This window comes from Pan paniscus, chromosome 14 (assembly GCF_029289425.2).
Source record: "Pan paniscus chromosome 14, NHGRI_mPanPan1-v2.0_pri, whole genome shotgun sequence".
NCBI lineage: Eukaryota > Metazoa > Chordata > Mammalia > Primates > Hominidae > Pan > Pan paniscus.
Window position 1 is genome coordinate 93,598,561 of NC_073263.2, and position 20,871 is coordinate 93,619,431.

The window sequence follows — 20,871 nt, forward strand, 5'->3', positions numbered from 1 at the left end:
GATCATCAAGCCAGTGAGGAACTGGGAAAGGTGATAGTATCAGTGAATTGGAAGTCTTCATGTGCCACATAGATTTGAGGTGCCTATCAATGAGAAGTATTCATTTTATTGTTATATGTAGATCACATAGTCACAGTTCTCTGCAGACATTGCAGTTACTGGTCGTGACAAGGTCTGGGGTTTGCTCTTGGAAGGAGTGACTAAGGTAGATATCATTAGAACGGAAGAATTTAGGGAGCTAAGAATACAGGGTGTTGGGAAAATCATGTATATGTATACAGACATTGCCATGAGTCAGATGTTTTAATTGATAGGGTAGGAGTGAATCAGGAACCAAAACTTTTGAAGAATACATGTGAATGATCCTAGATGTGAGTAGCTGACAGCAGTAGTTTCCTTTCCAGCAGATGACTGTTGAATCTTATAGGGTACATATGCAATTTGAATCCGATAACTTCATGTTCTCTTTTTCTTCATTCTGTGTGCTTAAAATTTGACTTCTTCTTCTGGAATAATTATCAGTGCATAACAAAATGTGTCCCCTTTGACTTGAACCATGGAGAGTTGACAGTTATGTTTAGTTCAATCCCCTTTGCTCTCATAAGCTCCCCAGGTCCTGGCATTATTCTTCTTAGTTCTACCCTGTACAACGTTTCCTGTACCAGAAAATCTATACTTTGTCACCTATTCTTAACCTGTATTTGTATTTCCATCCTGAATCATTTTAGTGACCACTAGCCAAAGTATTTAACCACATACAACAGACTATTCTTCATAAGAATACATCTTTTTTTAAGGAGTAAAACTAACCCACAGATTAAGTAAAATGGTTATGAAAATAAGGCCCTAAGCTGAGCTTCTAGAAACAGGCCTGTACTGAGCAGAACTGGACTGCCACACAGCAGCTGCCTCTACATGGATTGGGGAGCCATAGAATCAGAAGCTGTCATCATAGGTGATGTCTCAAAAACTAGTCAGGATGTTGTTTAATCTGAATGCTGGACAGTTGCCTCTGCCAAAGCTAACGTGTGTGTTTTACTTTGCCAAATGACTCGGTTCTGAATAGGGATCTTGCACTACGATATATGATTGGCAAAACATAAAACCTGGCAGCAAGTGTTCTAGGAATTGTAGTTTTTTCTGTCCAGCTCTGGCATGCCAGAAAGCTGTTAGGGTGGATGTTGAGAGTATTACACCTTATCAACCAGCTTTTAATATAATTTGAAATATAGTAAGATGTTTAAATGCACTAACAAAATTTGATCATACCAGAGACATAACCCATCCAGATATTGATGTATTAATTCCTAGTATTTTCCTAAGAGAGTTTTTAATAGAAATTTTTCTTTGAATATGCCTACTTCTGGCAAAAAATTAAAACTCTGGCTTTGTCCAACTTTAAAAGGTTGGTGAAAGTAATTTTATCATGATCACTATCATTAGTGTATTTATTTGGTTAATTAAGCACCCCATCTTATTCTAAATAGGTTCATATTTCTGAACCTATTTGGAAATATATAGCAAGTCAGAGTGAGAAGAAATAATCTGCTTTATTATAGATGCATAGTTGGTTTAGAAAATATAGCTTGGATTTCAAACAAATTATTCTTGACTTTCTTTTTCCCTCCATAGAACTTGTACCCCCCAAAACTGCTAACAGAGCAGTTGAATGACTGAATACTTCCCTGCATAAAATTTAGCCCGTTCTGTTTGGTTTACGGTACAGAAAAGGCAAGATTCAAGAGTAAAATGTGTCATGCTTACAGGCAAGCAATTTCCAAGACAGAGAATCAATGTGGGTATATAGAAGGAGAAAGAGAAGCAATATATGAACCTGTAAGTTTAGGACATTAACCCTGACCATGAGCAAATAGATGTCAGACTCATTATATCACTATCACATCACTCCTACCAAGGAAGAAGCTAAACAGTGGTAAGGAGAAGGGAGTAACTTCATTCCTAAACTTTCCCTGGGATATTTTATGGGCTTGCTGAACACTTGGAGAGGGAGAGGATGATTTATCACACTGTCATCACCACCACCCCCATCATGATCATGATTGTCACCATCACCATGGGCCACAAACATCGTCATTTCAAACACTTGTAGAGCTGTCTACTATATATAGACCACTTTCATGGTACTTAAGATGCAAATGATTTTAAAAATGAAAAACTGAGGAGGATTTATAATTAATGTCACTAGAGAAGATGTATTGTTGGAAAGAATAAAGTTTCAGGAGGGGCCAGGAAGTGATACACGAGAACTGTGGCAACTGAGATAATAAAAGAAGGCTTCATGGAGGTAGATCCTATTTGGGTCTTGGGATAAATATTGATGCTCAGGGTATATTCCTAGTGCAGATATGGGGGATGAGAAAAATTATAATTTTCCTCATTCCAGAGGCTATGAATATTCAGTTTAAAATTTCACCAATGTCTGAAACCCCGTCTCTACTAAAAATACAAAATAATTAGCCGAGCGTGGCAGCAGGAGCCTGTAGTCCAAGCTACTCAGGAGGCTGAGGCAGGAGAATGGCTTGAACCCGGGAGGCGGCAGTTGCAGTGACCCAAGATCGCACCACCGCACTCCACACTCCAGACTGGGCAACAGAGTGAGACTCTATATCAAACAGAAAAACAAATTCACTAATGTCTCAAGAAATAAGATTGATCTTTTATGAAAGAAAAATCACAATTACCTATTTATGAGTATAACAGTAGATGATTAAATTTCCTAAAGTCTCTTCTTTAAATTTAGTTTTCTTTATACCATTGTGTTCTTCTAAAAATATTTCATCAATCTATTACAAGTTCAAGAAAGAACTTTTGTTTGAAATGAATGTCATCTCATTTTTATATTCTACAAGCAAACTCCTCCATCCAAAGTCTTTACACTGAATGTTTTTCTTCCTCATGTTATCTTTTGAAAACTCAGAAGCATGTTAGGAGTTTCAATTGGATACTATATGAAGTTTTATAATTCTAGGCAGTCCTGAGGATCAAAAGAAGATTATTCCACCAAAGGAAACAAATATTCTTGTTTCTAGTTGGGTCTTCTTTCAAGCGAATACCGATTTCCAGGAAGAAAACTCATTTTTATTTCACTCTCCCCGCCAAAACTTTTATCTTCTTACTTTGGTAAAGAGTGCTTCCATTATTCTGCTGATTAGTCACACAGTTCTATATCTTATTTAAAAATCCTACAAATGTAAAGAGGTTCTGCTTCTCAAGTATTTGTAAATAAACCATAGAGTTAATGAAGATTGAATTTTACATCATTGGAAAGAAAGGACAAAAACACACTTGTATCTTACCTCTGAGCAGCAAATGGCAGCATGCAGACTTCTGTCTTTATAATGCATTTGTGTATATTTTCGCAGGGATTATTTTCTTAAATGCCTATATGATACCATTGAATGTTTTAAAATCACTAATGTTTTTATAAAACATTTACAAGTAATATTCAAAAGCACTTTTGAGGTCTATTCTTGCCTCATTAAATGCAGTAGATTTAAGTGATTTCACAGAATGTATTTTTCCTCCCTAGCACAGAGAATTCAATTTTCAAATAAGAACACATAGTGATACCATAGATGTGTGCAGTATTTCCTCTTTCCTCTTACCTTTTCTTTTGTCTATTTAGGGACCCTGGTTTGATATGAATCCAGAATGAAGGGAAAGAAAAGAAACCCATACTAATGACTACAGTTACGGCAAGATGGTTTAGATCATCCCTGATCATTTTTTTAATGACAGAATAGATGGCAAAAACAACATTAATTAAATCCTCTTAGATCTGAATTCTCAGTTGGATGGCATGAAAACATAGACCAACACCAAGGAGATGGGTTCCAGTAATGAAAAATGTACCCAGAATATTAATGACAAATGTCTTCCTCCATCAAATTTTTTCTCATTCCTATTGACTTTCTTTTTAAACTATATATATATATTTTTTCCCTTATTTCTACGATCATCCAGTGAGCCTTGTATCTCCCATATATTCTGACACATAATGTGATTACTTTTATCATTATTATTATTATCACAGTTACTTCTAACCTTTGTAAATCCAGCAAGTCAATGAAGGGCGTGTATTGCATATATAGGTATTATTTTGCAGTAGTTTTATTTTAAACCCTCTAACTCATATTTAAACTAGTAAGTTTAGTTTCTAGTTAATATTTGTTCAGCAAACATTAAGAAATGACGTATTTCCTGTAATCCCAGAACTTTGGGAGGCCAAGGCAGGCGGATCATGAGGTCAGGAGATCGAGACCATCCTGGCTAACATGGTGAAACTCTGTCTCTACTAAAAAAAAAAAAAAAGAAAATACAAAAATTTAGCCGGGCGTGGTGGCATGCACCTGTAATCTCAGCTTCTAGGGAGGCTAAGGCTGGAGAATTGCTTGAACCTGGAAGGCGGAGGTTGGAGTGAGCCGAGATCATGCCACTGCACTCCAGCATAGGCAACAGAGCAAGACTCCATCTCAAAAAAAAAAAAAAGCGGTATTACATTAATTATTTGGAATATAATAGTTCAACTTATATTCTAGAAACACAGTTGTATATAGTGAAAACCTTAGACGATAGATAACATTATACTACAAAAATAAAGACATGGAGCCAAATAATCAAGGTTCAGCCTTCTTCTCATATGTATTGTTTAAATAATAAAACTCATCTGACAGATTTGTGGTAATTACTGAATTATATGTAATATCATTTTCATATTACAAATAATCATGTATGTTATTCATACAACGTTGTAGCATATATTATGTATATGTAATTATATAAATTTATTTTATATTACATATATTTTATTAACTTTGTATTCAAAATTGAGATTTGACTATGCTGTGTTACAATTCTTAGGTATTTATAACAATCTTTTGATACATCCCACCAAACACTGCAGAGGGACTAAAATGAAAACAGGTTGGAGGGCAGAGTTTTATGGTGAGAACACAGACAGTCAGCCAGGAGGGTGAAGAGGCTTCTTCTGTGCTAGGATTGTCTCCAGGAACATCTCTGCAGAAAGCCAACACATCTATCGCTAATATATTTTGTGTAAGTTTTAAAAACTCATAGTGTTCATTTTTACATGGCAGAGTTTCTGTTCAATACACTGACTTCTCTCATTCTTATACCAGTCATCCATGAACTTTCCAGTGTTGACTCTTTAAACATTTGATTTCACAATATTAATATATTGCCTGAACAAATGTTCAGAAATTTTTAAATGTGTTTTATCAGATTGTCTTTCATATATGACACCGAGCAGTCACAATAGTTTTTTCTCAATTTCATGAAGTTGACCAATGGCTTGTTTATAATGTTGACCAAAAAATAATCAAAATTCCCTATGTATTGCTGGTCCTTAACAGTTTTTCCTTAACAAGAAGACACAACAACTCATTGTTAGAATAATCATGATTTCAGTTGAAACATGGCTTATTTGGAACAGATTTATTTTAATATGAGTAAGATAAATTTTCTATCTGTCTTTCTCTTAGCATGTCAAATTTAAAAGGCCATATGGATTTTAAGTAAATTTGGACAGAAATTTTGGTATAGTCTAAAATAAATGAGCCACAGAAAAGTCACGGAGGGATAGCTTATTAATAATCAATGACTTCAAGAGCAACTAAAAATGAACATTGATTTTCACCTAACTTGACAGAGTATAATTGGGATAATCTGATCAAAACTATACACCTAATACATAGCTGATTAAATATATCTAAATTAGTAACTCCTTGTTATTCTACCCAAGTCATTTTCTGTTTAAATGGCTTTATTTTTGCCCTTAGTACATATCACTATCTGACCTTATATAGTTTTTAACTTTCCTTGAATCCCCAAAGTCAGGAACAGAGCCTAATATTTAATATGCATTAGATCAACCTTTGTCGAATGAATAAATACAGGGAGACAGTAAAACAGGCATTGGTAAAAATCTGAGCTCCAGATAAAAAGACACTAGGGAAGCAGAAATTATAGATGTTTATGTACCATTGAGCTTCTTTGCATATTATCAATTCTGCTTAGCTTTTTTCTTGGGGAATTATTCATATTGATGATTAATTGTTCCTTTACAATAGGCAGGGTGGGAAAGATACTCTAAAATGCATCAGACTATTAGTATTATGCAAATTAATATTTTATAATGTTGTAACCATTTAACTGTCTCTGCACCTATTCAATATAGCAGAAATTATAATTTGGGATGCTAGATGAAATTAGATTGCAATGTTAACTAACTTAATTGTAGTATGACCAAAAAATGCATAAAATGGCAGCCAGACTCTATTTTTTATGATGAAAGCGAAGAGGAAATGAAGAAATCTAAAAATGAGATTTTTTTTAGCCACAAAATAGTATGTCTAGAAAAATTTAAAAGCAAATTCAAAAGTAGCTTGCATTTTTGATACAAATTGTCTAGGATAAGCTCTAAGTGGAAAGGAGAAAAAGCTGCCTCTGGAACTCTTTGTAAGCAGAAAACTTGTCTTCCTGGATCATGGAAAATGATAGAAAAAATACAAAAGATATTTAAATAATGAAATAACTAAGAAAGAAACACAGGATACCCAATGAAGACATGATTCTAAGAGGAAATGAGGAGAGTGTACTCATATGTTCATATTTACAATCTTTCTGATTTCTTAGCACATGGTACTTCATTCCAATGATTAAGTAGAGTTCATCCTCATGATATTCAGAGATTGTTTTAGATAAAACATATTTGAATTGTAACAACATATGTAATTTTGTTTTGTTTTGTCTTGGGATAAGACATTTTAAAGCCTAGCTCTTCTCTATTTTTTTTTTTTAAAGCAATAAGGAATAGCATATCCAGACAATTTCAGACCTTACCTATCAGAGGGTGGCTTTCACAGAGTGGTTATATGGGGATTATCTTTTGGAGGAATGTAATACAGACACTTATTTTGATAAGAGGCAACAGGAGGGAGAAATCTTGAATCTGAACATGCAAAAAGATGTTGAGATTTGTTTGAGATCATTGCCAAGTCCCTGAGTCCAGTAGGCAGAATGAGAGTAGTAATGTGTCTGGAGACAGCAGTGGGAAGACAGGAGCAAAGATAAACTATTTTACCATATAATCTATAAAGAATAAGACATTTCACATAAACAATTTTTACAATGTGTAATTTGAAACCTCAAACAGGTGTTTTTCCTGAAGTGTAAATTGCAGTCTGTGTAATAGAATTTGACCACTTCTTCACAAATTGGGGCATCATTTTTCAATCTGCTTTTTACAAACCCCAGTGTTCCAAAAGATATTAATAGATCACCCTAAGAAAACATAGCTTCAAGGTGAAATGGCTTGAAGAAATATTGCACATGCCGTTTTTCTCTTGGAGTATAGCAATGCTTAATTGGACTCTCCGAAGTATGGCAGAAAGGAAATTTGCTGCACTTTATTTAACTTAATATTTCAAAAATACATTTGATAATAAACCTCATTTTTCGTGGAAGCCATTTTGGAAGATATTAATTTTATAAGGAGTACAGTTTGAGAGATGACTTTAAAAGCATCATAATTAATAATTGCCTATGCAGTGCCTCCCAAACTTTATTACACATATGACTCTTTCAGGGAACCAGCTAAAACGCATATTCAGATTCAGTGTTTGTCTGAGGAAGAGAGGAGAGACTGCATTTCATTTTTTCTTTTCTTTTTTTTTTGAGACGGAGTCTCGCTCTGTTGCCAGGCTGGAGTGCAGTGGCACCATCTCGGCTCACTGCAACCTCTGCCTCCCGGGTTCAAGTGATTCTCCTGCCTCAGCATCCTGAGTAGCTGGAACTACAGGCGCACACCACCATGCCCAGCTAATTTTTGTATTTCTAGTAGAGACAGGGTTTCACCATCTTGGCCAGGATGGTCTCGATCTCTTGACCTTGTGATCCATCTGCCTCAGCCTCCCAAAGTGCCAGGATTACAGGCATGAGCTACTGCACCCGGACGAGACTGCATTTCTAACCAGTTGCCATGTGATGCATAGGCTGCTGGTCCAGAACCCACACCTTGAGCTGACCAGCTCTGTTTCATTTTGGCTCGTCAGTATCACAGAGATTATTGAGATTTAAATAGATATACATTTTGACCTTAGTGACTTCAGCTGTTTAGGCTGATCGTGTGAAATACATCATTAGAGTGGAAATCTACTTCAGCTTTGCCTGGCATCAGGATAACAAAGTGAAGGTAAGACAAAAGCCAGAGCCCCTCTCATATAAAAATTAACAAGAGTGAGAGAAGAAGAATCTGTTCCACAACTTCTGGACCACCCTCTAGACCAGACATATGAAGGGGTCAGATGTGGAAAGAGAACATTGATGGCAGGACTCTTTTTTTAGAGAGCTGATGCATAAGTCCCTAGTTTTTATTTGAGGTAGGAGTGAGGGAATGCTTTTATAGTTCCAAACCTAGTGAGAGCAAATAAAATGCAAATGATCAATTTTGAAATATATTCCCTGAGGGTGAGAGACACAGAGGGCTTGTGCCACATTCATTCTTGGGAACACTAAAACAGAATGTGTATTAGGTCTGACCCATGCTTGGACTTATGCATAAGTGACATCCCATTAAAATTGGCCTGCACTCCTGAAATCTAATAGTGTTAGAGATATGTGAGTATCTCCCATAGACCTGTCATGGAATGCATGGGAGAGAAAAGCAAACAAGACTGCTTTGGGTTATGTCCACTAAGGTTTCCTGTAGTGTGCCCGGGGTTGGTTCCTTCTGGTGGGTTCTTGGTCTCACCGACTTCAAGAATGAAGCCATGGACCTTCACAGTGAGTGTTACAGCTCTTAAAGGTGGCACAGACCCAAAGAGGGAGCAGCGGCAAGATTTATTGTGAAGAGCGAAAGAACAAAGTGTCCACAGCGTGGAAGGGAACCCGAGCGGGTTGCTGCCACTGGCTAGGGTGGCCAGCTTTTATTTCCTTATTTGTCCCCGCCCATGTCCTGCTGGTTGGTCCATTTTACAGAGCACTGATTGGTCCATTTTACAGAGTGTTGATTGGTTCATTTACAATCCTTTAGCTAGACACAGAGTGCTGATTGGTGAGTTTTTACAGAGTGCTGATTGGTGCATTTACAATCCTTCAGCTAGACACAGAGTGCTGATTGGTGAGTTTTTATAATCTTCCAGCTAGACAGAAAAGTTTTCCAAGTCCCCACTTGAGCCAGGAAGTCCAGCTGGCTTCACCTCTCAGTAGGACAGAGACATCAGTAGAAAGAGCCAAGTTATACAGCAAGAGATTCTCAGAGGTGAGGAAGTTGCAAAGGACACCCCAAAGGGGCACAGATGGCTCTACCTGAGTCAAGGGAACTGTAGGAAAAAAGAGCCCTGTAGGAACCCTCAAGGGTCCCGAAAAGCAAAAGATACCACCTTCTCTCCTAAAGACCCCTACTAGGTTTCCAGCTTAAAGCAGGTCCAGAAGAGGAAACAGAATTTTACTGTAAATCATGTTTGTTCGTTTTTATTATGATGATCTTGGACTGGACAACCGGTTTCTGAGTTTAAATTTAAACTGTACTTAAATTTAAACTTGTACTTAAAATGACTGTAGGACTCAATTACCTAAAACCGAACACAGAAGCTGTGGTTGTTTCCCAGTCTATTCAGGAACATGTGAAAATGAGGCCTGCTGAATAAAGTTTCAATTCAGGAATGGTGGAAGAGGGAACTAAGTTATATTTTGTTTATGTTAGGCGTCAGGCAGGTTCAGCACATCAGTCACAGAAGATTCATACATATCAGTTATCTCCCACTGACGTCAAAGTTGACCTCTCTCTGTGACCAGTGTCTGTGCTCTTCACCTTTCATCTGCTGTTTCTAGTCAACGGAGGGTCTGAGCACAAACGTTCGGGCCCATGAAGGTACTGAGCCGAGGCAAGAACTCTTCTCCCTTGCATAAAACGTTGGAATTTCAACCCAGAGAATTTATCTTTGTCTGCAAGATTTTTTATTTCTTTTTCTCTCTCTCTTCCATTTTAGATTTTGGTTTGGGTCGTCTTTCTTTCTCTTCCTATATTTGTTTTTTGAAATGTTACTTAGATTGTTTTTATTATTATTTTGAAAATTTTATATACAGATATATGAAAATATGTACAAAATACATTGCTATACATTAATGTATAGCAATAAAGAAGTTGTATAATACTTTGATATGTGTTCATTGCCTTATGGAATTAAAAAATAGATTTCATGGCCGGGTGCGGTGGTTTACACCTGTAATCCAGCACTTTGGGAGGCCGAGGTGGGCGGATCACCTGAGGTCAGGAGATTGAGACCAGCCTGGCCAACATGGTGAAACCCCGTCTCTACTAAAAATGCAAAAAAATTAGCCGGTCGTGGTGGGAGGCGCCTGTAATCCCAGCTCCTCGGGAGGCTGAGACAGGAGAATCACTTGAACCCGGGAGGCAGAGGTTGCAATGAGCTGAGATCGCGCCACTGCACTCCAGCCTGGGCAAGAAGAGTGAAATTCCATTTCAAATAAATAAATAAATTAGATTTCACTTATAGAGGCAGGAATGGAGAAGACAATATAATAGACATCTTAAATATAATAAATTACTCTGGAGGTGTGTGTGTGTGTGTAGGCTCTGATTCAAATGCTGAATGAATTCTGACTTTGTTTATTAAGCACACACACACACAATAAACAGAGATACAGGACAAAGACATACTTTTGATTCTTCTAAAAAAAAGTTATATTCTTGTTTTTCATAGCCTGACAAAAGACAAGGCAGCTTTTGCCTCTGAAACTCTGACCTCTTCATGACTTGAAATAGTGTGCATTCTTTCTGATTACCCTTAATATCAGCAATCATTTATTGATCATTTACTGTGAATCAGAAATTGTTCTGAGTATTTTATGTATATTAATTTACTTAGAACTCATGCCTCCCAAATTTCTGATGCAGGAATTCTTAAATGCAATTTATATGAATAAAATGAAGCTTACAGGATGTCAATGAGCCCAAGTTATAACCCACATTATAGAGACTAGTGAAACCAGACTTTGAACCCAGTGAGTTACACAACAAGACCTGCACACTTGACAAAGTAGACTATAAATATTTGCTATCTGCAAGGAGTTGACATTGTCCGACAAGTGAAATATAATTTTTGTGAGGCTGTTTTTCTCTATTTGCAGTACTATTGCAAAGATCATGCTGCAGTTCTTCCCTTGCCAGTTATTTACAATACTGATATTTAACATCACCTCAAGAGATAACATTGAACTATACAAAATCCCCAGGATTAAAGGAAAATATGCTTTGACTTTATTTCTAATTCTTTTTGGAGAATAAAAATGTGAACTATTCTGAGTTTTATGGGTATCCCATATATGTACATAAAGTTAATTTTCTGTCTCAAGAGTAACATAGATATAAAAAGGCCAATTACAATTTTATGAATAGGAAATATAAGATCTGGGGATTTGATTTCTCTATTGTTGTATTCTAAATAACAGCACTATTTCTAGGGAATACTTATATCCTTCCTGACACAGAACAACTAGCAACTTTCATTAGAGAAAAGTCAAACCAGATGCAGTGTGAGTCCCTATATGTTGCAAGTAATGTTAAAATAGATTCCAAACTGGTGTCTTGTTTTGATGAAAACTCTGAAGACAATTTGGAGGCTGTTTGTCAGACTCTAGAGACTGAGGCACAGATGGAGTTCTGAATTAAGTGACTTTGTATTTTGAGATTTGAAATGAGCTCTAGTCCCAATTGTATATTTCAGTGATTATGGGCTAATTGGATGTGGTAATTGATTATTAAAGGATTTATACTCTTAAATGTTTAAGGTTTATTAATTATAAATTCAAAATTGCTAACAAAATTCAAGATGTAAACTTTATCAATTTATGTAGAATTGTGTGAACCATGTTTTGCTTTGTTTGGTAACACAATATTTTTCTTTTGAGGATTTTCTATAAAGCCAAATAGAAGTCCTTGAGATCTCAAAAGTTTAAATATTTTAACTTTTCTAATATGTAAAGCAACAACATTTACTGCCTATTTTCCAATCATACCAAACAATTTTGAGTTGAAATGCTTGTTTCCTTCCCATAGGGGAAGAACCCTGAATTTATAAACTAAACACCTTGCATGTCTTTTGCATAAATTAAGATAAAGTAAGCATATTTAATTTATCATTGGGTGTTTGTGTATATTTCCAAAATCTTAAAGTAGATTAAATAATATGCTTCAGAAAGGAATTATGTATCTGTGATGCATCATTTTCAAAGCATCATTTGCATGACTTCAATCAATATTATTACTTTAAATCAGAGCATTTCTGAATCCCAGATGCAATAGTTTAATAGCATTATTATAGTTCACTGTTTTTACTGTACCATTAGTTTAAATTTTTTTCTAAATGATTTATTGATTTATGTTAGCTATCATTAAAAATAATTATAAACTTCTTTTAAATGTTTAATAGTTTGTTTCCTATTGCTCCCATACCCAACTACTATAAATTTAGTGGCTTAATATATTATCTTATAGTTCTGTGGGTCTGAAGTCTGAAATGGATCTTATGGGGCTAAAATGAAAGGTTGTGTTCCTTCTGTAGGCTCCAGAATCTCTTCCCCACCTTATTCAACTGCTAGCAACTGCCTACTTTCCTCGGCTCCTGACCTCATCATTCAGAACTCTGTTTCCATCATCTCAACCCCTTCTCTTTTATACTTTTGCAATTTTCTTTCATTTATTAAGACCTCCGGGATTACATTGGGCCCACCCTGATAATCCAGGTTAATCTCCTCATCTCAAAATCCTTAATTTAATCACAACCACAAAGTCCCTTTTGCCATGTGAGGTAACATACTCACAGGTTTTGGAGATTCGAATGTGAAAATCTTTGGGGGAGGGGGAGCATGACTCTGTTTACCACAATCTTTTTTTTTTTCCATTTATATCATTTGTAGTATAAATTTTTACCTGCATATTTAGAAGAAAATATTCTGTACCAAGGGTAATGAGAATTAATATTTTCTTCAATGTCTTTTTTCTGTAACTACATCACACTAACGTATTTTTTAAATGGGAAATAAAAGGTGGTGATCCAATGCCATACAAATTAAATTGGAATAACTCAGTGTGTACATTTTGGGTTGTTTGTTTTTGTTTGCTTATTTCTTTGTTTCATTTTTATAGGTTTATATAGTTGTCAAGCCATAAAGGAAAGCAATATAATATGCTACATTATTTTTCTGAAATAGTGACACTGTTATCAAGTTCATATCCTCTCTCCAACCCAGATAAGGAGGAAAATATCAATTCAAATACCATAAAACAGTCTCTAGTTTGATTAACCTCAGTTACCTAATAGAAACAGATGCTTTTGCTAAATACCCTGTAAAGACCTCTTACTCCCTCCTGTAATTGATTAAAAATTGACCATGAATTCTTTCCCATGCCTCTCATTGAGAGGTGGGGTCCCGTGCCCCTTCCCTGGAATCTGGACTGGCTTTATGACTGGCTTTTTCAAATAAAATGGAGTGCAATAGAAATGATGCCAATTGATTCCATGTCTGGATGGCAATAGATTTGTGACTTCCTCTTTCTCCCTCATAGAAGCCATCTACCATGTAAGAAGTCCAATTCTTTTGACATCTCCAGGAAGAGAGGAAGCTCAAGGTAGCCAAACTGAGAGAGGCCATATGAAGTGACAGAAATGTGGAAAACAAAAAAACAAAAAACAAACAAAAAACACGAAGACTTCTTAAAGCTTCCAGCCTAAAACAGACCAGAATACCAGAATACCAAATCCAGCTAAGCCTTGCCCAAATTCCTAACGTGCAGAATCAAGAAAAACTAAAATGGTTGTTGTTTAAAACCCCTAAGTTTAGGGGTAACTTGTTACTCAGCAGTGGATAAGCAAATACTCTTTCTCTCTTTAGTACATTGAATTTAGTAATGTGCTCCAAGCCTCTTGCTTTTTTGTGATGCATCCAGAAGTAGGTTTCAATTTTTTCTTATCTATTTTGAAATGTCAATATGATACAGCATCTCCCTATGGCACAGGGCTATTTCTGTATCTAGACATGTATCTCATCATAGCCTGCTGAAAGCTCTAAGTTGGTTTGTTTAACATGGATCCAGAATGATGGTAAAATGGTTTGAATTTTATTTTTTATCTAGAGGCTAATAGTACCCTTACAAGTTATGAAGTATGATTGAAGACTTACAGCTCCCAATAACAACCTTCGTATTTTTAAAACAAATTTTGTACTCTTTATATCTAACCTGTAAAGCAGACCGTTTTATTGGGGTACAGAAAAAAAGAGAAAAAAAAAAGCATTGTATAGCTGTCTCATTCCTTTCCTACACCTCTGAAGTAGCAGGTTAGTTCTGGACGGAGGCCTATAGTCTCATAGGTCCTTTTGAGAGGGGAAAATGGCAGACATAATTGAATGGGATCTCATTGACTCCATCCCAGTCTTCTGACTATGAATTCCAGAGACACATGAAGAAGATTGAATCTCAGTTGAGTCCTCTGGGATGATTAGAAGACAACCACTGTTGTGGTTCCAACAGCTAAATTGACAGAGGGTCTTTAGATTATTTTAAAAATTATTTTTAATTTTTATTTTTTTGTAGAGACGGTCTCACTGTGTTGCCCATGCTGGTCTTGAATTTCTAGTCTCAAGCGATCCACTTGCCTTGGCCTCCCGTAGTGGTGGAATTAGAAGTGTAAGCCACTGTGTGTGGCCAGAATTTTTTAAAATCAATAAACTTTATTTTAGTAGCATTTTTAGTTTGAGAGCAAAATTGTGTGGAACATACAGAGAGTTTCCATACAGCCCATCCCTGCACATGCACAACCTTGCTCACTATCAACATCCCACACCAGAGTGGTACTGTTTTTTAACCAACATTTACATTTTAAATCTACGTTGACTCACTGTTATCACTCAAAGTCTGTAGTTTACATTAGAATTGGGTATTTATTTACTTATTTATTTTTTTGAGATGGAGTGCAGTGGTGCGATCTTAGCTCACTGCAACCACCACCTCCTCAGTTCAAGCAATTCTCCCTGCCTCAGCCTCCCATGTAGCTGGGATTACAGGTGCCCGCCACCACAGCCAGCTAATTTTTGAATTTTTAGTAGAGATGGGGTTTTGCCAGGTTGCCCAGGCTGGTCTTGAGCTCCTGACCTCAGGTGATCCGCCCTCCTCAGCCTCCCAAAGTGCTGGGATTACTGGCGTGAACCACCGCACTTGGCCAGAATTGGGTCTTTAGATTTATTTCCTTACACAAAGATTGGAGCAAATGTTAAGGTCTTTCATCCCAATTAGACAACCATTGACTCTGAGCCTTTGCAATTGTTTTGCGCTGTATCATGGTTTTCTAATTATCTTACCTTTCTTCATTTTTGCTCATAAAAAACTTGAATTACCTTGCTCTGTTCTCATAAAACTGTACATTTTTTCTAAGAAGACTTGACCATTAGGATATGTGGTTGTTACTGAACTGTACTGTATACTGCTTTTTCCTGTGCAGATTTAGGGAGTAATCACAGAGGGGTTATTTATTACTTGGCTGTAGCTGCTCAGAATATGTTCGTATCTATATCATCTTAAAATGTCTTAGATGAGAAGACCACAAATAGTCTCAACAATGCAGCACACATCTGGAGGGTAATTACCCATTATATAGAAGTAACAAATTTTCTCATGGACCTTATAAATTTGCACAAATAAACAAAAAGATTCAGAGTCATTGCAGAAAGATCATCAGTGCTGTTAGCACTTGGCCAAGAAATAGATATTCATTGTTGAATATCAATGAATATATATCAGTATCAATCCTGCTGCCCAAAGGCAACCATTATTTATATTGAAGACATACATATAGCCATCTCTTCTTATATATACCTATACCCTAGAATTATTTTATATAAAATAGAATATACTAGATATGCTTTTGTGTATAATCTTTTAAATTCACTCAATAGTATATTATTGAGATCTTTCCATGTCAATACCTGATGTCATTTATAATGACGGTAGGATAGTTTTCCTTTATAAGTATGTACCTTTATTTAGCCAAGATTGACTTTTAAGATGTTTCCATATTTCATTACTATAAATAGTATTTAGAAAACATCATCCTAATTGTGATTTGTTTACCACTGCAGCCAAATATAAAATATGTTTTCTTAGCTGGGAGACTCACTTTTGCATAGAGGTATAAGTATATTTTTAGGTGAAGTTCATATAAGTTAACCATCTTTTCCTTGGGGTTGCGCTACTGTCCAACGAGTGCATAATGAGGGCTGTACTGCTAATGCCTACGTAACATGCCCACATCAACTAGAGGTTTGCTTTACCTTGGTGCAATTATTTTAAAAAATAAAAAAAAACACTTTAAAAAATATTTTTAAAGTTCACATAAGTTGCTCATTTTATAAAAAGGAATTTTTCATATTTATGTTGGATTTCATTACTTTATTAATATTATAAATACATTTGATATAGAGTGCTGATAGGATTTTTTTCAGGTCTAATGTGTATTCTTCATTTTTGTTATTTATTGCTCTTTAAAAACATCAAAGTCCTATACAAAGAAGCTTGCAGTAGTATAATGAGAAAATGGGTGGAAATTATGTAAATATAAATACATGAATTATTGATTAAAATGTAGTTATTGTAGTAATAGTAGATGCCTTTTGTATTGAATATAATTCATTCTACCTTTGAAATTTGAAATAAAAATTAAAAATATTTTAACTTATCCAAAAATTATTTCATTTATTTTTCCGCATATAACCATATACAGTACAAAAATGAAGGATTTTAAAAAATTCGATTTCCCATTATTTCACCTTTTTGCCTCTTGATAATCTAAGAGGAATCTCAGAGAAACGTATGTTGGTATTCTTTTAAAATCTCTTTAAGCATAAGTTAATTAGGGCTCTCATCAACAGCAAAACAAGATATAGAATTCTCAGAGTTCTTTCTTACTTGATAATGACACAGAAAACAAAAGACATATATCAAAATAACTTGCTAATACGGCTATGAAATAGCTATCCAGGATAGTAGATCTATGTAGTTTTATTGTGAATGAACGGAAGTCATTGCATATTGAATAAAAAGGTGAAGTGTAATTACATACAATGCTTGTCAAATTGCTGTTGTCAATTTTGAAAAAGGAATTACAATTTGAGAATAGAAATTATTAAAGAAAACAGAAAGAGATATCATTACCTTAATACAGCCTAAGTTGTCACCAACCCTACTTAATTATTCAGCATATTCTGAAAACCTTTAGGAAATCCATCATGTTTAGCCTGTTCTTTGCAGCTATCCGTAGGCAATAGAAGCAAACCACAAACTTGAGGCTACTTGTGTTTAAATTCTAAGACAATGACTGCAAAACATTGAAGACACATCAGTTCCTCCCCAGGAATTACTTCTGGATTTGGAGTATGGTGGTTTGTATAGACCCCTCTTTGTAACCTGGGTGCTGTTACGATAATACATAGCACTTTATTGTTAATAGAAAATGGCAGAACCTATTGCTTTAGGGATAGGTTTTCTCTTGGAAATGAGTGGCAAATCACAATTACATAAACCAAGAGATGACATAACGTATCTATAGGTTGCATAATAATAATCATGGCAAGAGAAACCTATTGCATTTGCAAGAGTAGAGCTAATTGGTTTTGCAGAGTGCAATAAATCAATTTTGAAAATGCCAAGTCAAATCAGGTGTGCTATGCTATTAACTAATATGTGATTTACAACAAAACTAGAAATTGAGTTATAGAATTTGTTTTAGACAGCTTTATTTGCAAAGCACATGAAAATGCTAAGAAATTTAGAGCATTTACATAGGCAGCCATCTTATTCAGTGATAGGAAAGAAGAATTCAAACAGTACGAAAAAGTAATGCTGTTTCTATTTTATGGGAACGAAATTATTGAAATTAAGTTTTAAAAGTTAATAATTCCCATAAGGGATTATACTTTAAATATTATCTAGAAATATTAAATAGAAACATAATTTACTCATGGGCATGCAGTATATTCTGCTGTAAATGGACTCTGTGAACACAGAACAGTCATGCTGTCTTGGGGAATGGAAGACATTGGCTGTGTCCATGAAGATATGTTTGTTCCCTGAAGTTTCATTTTTCTATAGCTATCACTTAGGATCCATTACTAAAACTGAAAGAATGAGCCAGCAAATAAGTCTGTGGGCCTCATCCATTTCCATTTATTTCCATATGTTGATATGCTGCATATTTAATAAGGAAAAAAGTTTTTCTTAAGAAAATAAAACTGTAGGCTATAAGATCTTTTCATCCCTGCTATTCTATTTTGCTAAGAATAGCAATAATTTACCACTCTGTTTAACTAACATGTTTTCAAGTAATGACATCCATTAAACAATGCTTGTTTTCATGTTAAGAAAATATAGACTTTCCAAGCTTTCTTATTTTTAAAAGATCAAGTAATGATGTCAAAGAAAGAAAAAGATTAAGGTGATTAGGAAAGGAACCACTATTAATTTTGCTTGATTTTTTTTGGGGGAATTAGACTGTCATCATTCCATATGTCATTTTGTTATTAGTTAATAACTACTGATTATATAACTATTGATAAGGTGATAAAGGATAGATTTTCATCTATAAAAGACATATTAATATACTTTATATAAATTATTTAGATTGCTTCCTAAGAAATACTGTTCTTACATTCATTTGCATTGGTTTATTCTGTTTCCAAGTTTATATTTGGTTACTTAAAGCTAACATTGTGAGATTTTCCAAACACTGCTAAAAATAAATCAGAGTGTTTCCTTTACACAAAGTTTGGCTACTAGTGGATGTTGTCATCTTTTATGTAGTAACAAGAAATTTTGCTAATCTCGTAAAATAGTTACTACTATAGAAAGTTCAAGTTTTATTCTAATGAAACTATTATTATTTAAGATATTTCCTTTGAATTTGACATGTGTATCTGAACAATAATTGAATATGCATAATGGCAGTAAATGTGTGGGTGAATTTGGTTTTGTAAAATAGTAAAATAAACTTTTGGGTTTGGTGAATAATGTGGACTATCTAGGTGCATATTAATGTTTTTATAATCAGGTAGTAAGTCTCAAATGCTATAATGGTTTGTGATCTAATTCCGATCTCATGTTCCAAGGAGAATTAAAATATTTTCCTTTTATTCCTTATTGTTTAAGAACAATTTATATGCAGTGTAACATTCAGCAAACATTTATTGAGCACCTAGTGGGAGCCCCTAATTGCTGGAGATACAGTTATGAGTCAGATCAAATCACTGCCCTTGAAGTTTGGGGAGGAAGACAAGAAAAATGATTTTTCATAAGGGCTTTTTAATATATAAATCTGCATATGAAGGAGAGGTAGTAAAAGAGTGGTCTATTCTACTTTCAGAAGCAAAACAAGAAAGACTCTGCAGGAGATATATTCTTGACTTGCTCCTCCTTACCAAATGGAAAGTAACACTGACTTAAACAGAATACACCAAATTTGCATTGTTATTCAGATCCTAGCAACCTGGCACCAACAGCTAATAAAATAAAATTTCAGGTTAGGTTTATGGGTGAATATCATGAAACCAAGTCCCATAAATCAGATAATCATGAGATTCACTGCATTTCCAAGACCAGTTGGGTTTACATCATTATTAATAATCATGATTAATACTCTTACTTTTATTTCTTACTAACTTAAAATGTCACGGTGAAGTATTTTTTGAAATCTCAGAGTATAATAGGTCCCACTAAGGAAAATGACAAACTGATTGTCCAAATCAAAATCACTCTGTGCCTACTGAGAATGTTATGGTAAGGATAAAAATGAGAGTGAAACCTTCTGAGAAAGTATTTGCTCATTATTAATGAAGGAAATATGTATTATCTACTCCTACCATGCTTTGGGCCCAAGAAATAAATTACTGAAAAAATAAACCAAGAGAGGGTTTTGAAAATTAACACTGCAGCAGATTTAAAATAAATAAATAAATAAGAACTTAAAGCTGAAATTTGAAGGTGAGATCAAAATCAGGTGGTTCTCTTTTGAGCTATAATGAGCCATAAAAAGGAGTTTTCCTGACTAGTAAGCTAAAATGCTTAATGATATGACATGAAGGAGTTTCGGGTACCATAAATGTTAGTATCAAAAGTTTAATACTTTGGAGTTCATGTAAAGGCATTATTAATGAGAAATGATGCTCTTAGGAATTCCATGTATTAATAAATTGCTTGAAATAAATGGCATCTATAATTTTTCATTTACCTGAAAGTTTTTAATGTTTTTATTATTTACGAGTGACACTTTTGTTCAAATTGTGATTGTTTTAGGTACATAATTAAATGAACAAATTTGGCTGAGAGAGAGAGAGAGAGCTGCCATTTTTAAACCAGAAGAAGCATGCTCCAGCTTTGGAATAAATATAGCTAAGAGTTCTTTATCACCATTTAATGTCTCAAATTTCTAAGTATAGGGACATAGACACAAAGGTTTTACAAAACTATTTCAGCAGTGCTAGAATAAAACATGTAGCTCTATTTATAGCCAAAAGGTTCACTGATGCCATTTTGCCACTTGTAATATGTTAGGCTATTAATAAGAAACTTATAAGATAGCCTGAGGTCATTTCTCACTCTAAATAGTGTTTTTCAAATGTAAATGCATATAAGCCACCTGAGAGTTTTAAAAATTACCAATATCTGGGTCGCCCCCTAGAGTTTCTGATGTAATTGGTCTGGGGTACAGGCTGGACATTTGGATAGTGCAACCAAGGTTGACAAGCGCTGTTACAAAGAAACTT

At 34.9% G+C, this 20,871-nt stretch overlaps 1 protein-coding gene and 1 non-coding gene across 2 annotated transcripts in view; both read left to right on the forward strand.

Annotated features, from left to right (window-relative positions):
• The window catches only part of GPC5 (glypican 5), a 1,460,504-nt gene that overhangs the window by 651,594 nt on the left and 788,039 nt on the right, over nt 1–20,871 (forward strand). The gene's annotated exons all lie outside the window — the stretch shown is intronic.
• LOC112436929 (U4atac minor spliceosomal RNA) lies at nt 16,285–16,410 on the forward strand. Its single transcript, XR_003025597.2, has one exon. It is a non-coding gene; the product is annotated as a U4atac minor spliceosomal RNA (small nuclear RNA).